The following is a 2,279-nucleotide window of genomic DNA, read 5'->3' on the forward strand; positions in this document are numbered from 1 at the left end:
GACCCCGGCTTGCGTGCGTGCGCGCGCCCGAGCAGCACGGCTCTACGCCGACCGCGCTCGTCCGGGGCGCGCACGCGAAGGTCCAGGGAGCTGCAAGGCTCCAGCGACCGGTGGGGACACTTGAAACAGACATCCCGCACGCGGAGCAGTTCTTAGCTACAGTCTCGGAACGCACTGGTTTGCTTGTGCAACGGTTCAGGGAATCGAATTATTTTTCTAGTGTCGGACTTTTCAAGGCTCCTTCTGGAAGTCAGAAGGTTGCGTGAAACACCAAACACCTTGCGCGCGTGTGCCCACGGGCAGGGCACACGGTATTATTTTTTTGAGAAATACAGTTTAGATCCTGCAAGTTCCAAGAGAAGACTTTTCGCAATGATAGAGTGTCGGGTGTGCTCTGTGCAACTAGTGTATCCGATTGACAGAGTGGTTGAACCCGCGGGAAGTGAGGCTTATGGACCAGCTAAACCAGATGTAAACTGGAGAGTTGGTGGTTTTGCGGTTAGGGAGCTGCATGCAATTGAACTAACCTAGAAAAGTAACTAGTTGGGTTTGCAATTCCCTGCCTTCAGATGAAACACCCACCCCATACCCCCAGCGCGCACGCCCCAAGAGTGGCAGGCAGGTAAAAAAGTAAAAGCTGTGCTTTCCCCAGCAAGCAAACCCATCTCTATGGTAACGCATTCTAGAGAGGAAATAAAATGTTCTTGAAAAGGCCGGGTATGTTTACCAAAGTCACATCTAACACGAACCTAATTCGTTTCACGGACAGATTCTTGGAGCGGGTTTATATGGCTTCCTTAGCCCAACTACTCGAGGCGCTTGGCCACCCTCTTTGGAAACAAGGGACTCATCTGTGACCCAAGCTGGCCTTGAACCTGTGACCCTGCCTCAGCCTCCTCAGCTAGGATTACAGGCCTGTACCACAACCCACCCGGCCTTGCCCTGGTGATTTCTATGACCCTGTGCAGCCCTGAGTTTTGAATAGCTGTAGCGAAATGTCTAAGAAGAGCAGTGTATAGGCAACAGTCAATCCAGACTAGAGTCTGTCTCCATTTCTTTTTTTTTTTTTTTTGGTTTTTCGAGACAGGGTTTCTCTGTGGTTTTGGAGCCTGTCCTGGAACTAGCTCTTGTAGACCAGGCTGGTCTCGAACTCACAGAGATCCGCCTGCCTCTGCCTCCCAAGTACTGGGATTAAAGGTGTGCGCCACCCCCCACCCCCCCCCGGCTGTCTCCATTTCTAAGTAGTTACTGAGAGCAATAAATCCATTTAAGAGTCTTTGATGAGACTTGGGAAGATAGCTCCATTTGTAAGGTGTTTGTTGTACAAGCATGTGAAACTGAGCTGGGGGTTCTAGATATTTTTTATCTATATATGCATGTTTTGCATGTGTGTTTATATGTGCATCAGAAGGTGCTGGATCTGGAACAAATGGCTGTGAGCTGCCATGTGGGTGCTGGGAACTGAACTCGGGTCCTCTCGAAGAGCAACAAGTGCTCTCTTTTATATATAACTAATTTTATTTTATGTTCACTAGTGTTTTGCCTGTGTAAGGCTGTCGATCCCTGGAACAGGAATTACAGACATTTGTGAGAATCTGGGTCCTCTGGAAGAGCAACCAGTGCTCTATCTACTAAACCATCTCTCCAGCCCCCACAAGTGCTCTTAACTGTCAGCACCTCTCCAGACCCAAGGACAAGGTGTGCAGGTGAGTTTGATCCCAGCCCTGGAGAGGCAAAGACAGCAAGGGGATTGCTGGGGCTTACTGGCTAGCCAGCCTCAATGAACTGGGGCGCCCATGGTAGCTCATATCAGGGAGACTGTCCCAAGGGGAAAAGAGGGGGTAAGCTATTAAACAAAACCGAGGTTAACCTCTCTCCCTCTCTCCCTCCATCTCTCTCTCTCTCTCCCCTCCCCACAGGCCTCCGTCTTTCCCTCTCTGTGGCCCTCTCTCCCCTCCCCTCCTTGCCTGCCTGTCTGTCATTCTCTCCGTCTCCTCGACCTTACCTCTCTCCTCTCTCGTCGCTCCCCACCCCCACCTCTGTGCCCTTCCCTCCTTTCCCAGTCTCTCCCCACCCCCACACCGCCTCTCCCTCACTCCCCCTCAGCTCACAGGTGTTTTTTTCTACCCCTAGCTGTTCCTGACCCAGGAATCTTTGATTGTTCCACCTGCTTGTTTTCTACCTGCCTGGGCGCCTGGACCTTTCTTTGCCCAATCATTCCAAGCCCTGAGTCACAGCTGTGCCTCCTGGGGGCTGCTGGGAGTCTTTCCCTCTTCTCA

The sequence above is a fragment of the Microtus ochrogaster genome, unplaced genomic scaffold, assembly GCF_000317375.1.
Source record: "Microtus ochrogaster isolate Prairie Vole_2 unplaced genomic scaffold, MicOch1.0 UNK27, whole genome shotgun sequence".
NCBI lineage: Eukaryota > Metazoa > Chordata > Mammalia > Rodentia > Cricetidae > Microtus > Microtus ochrogaster.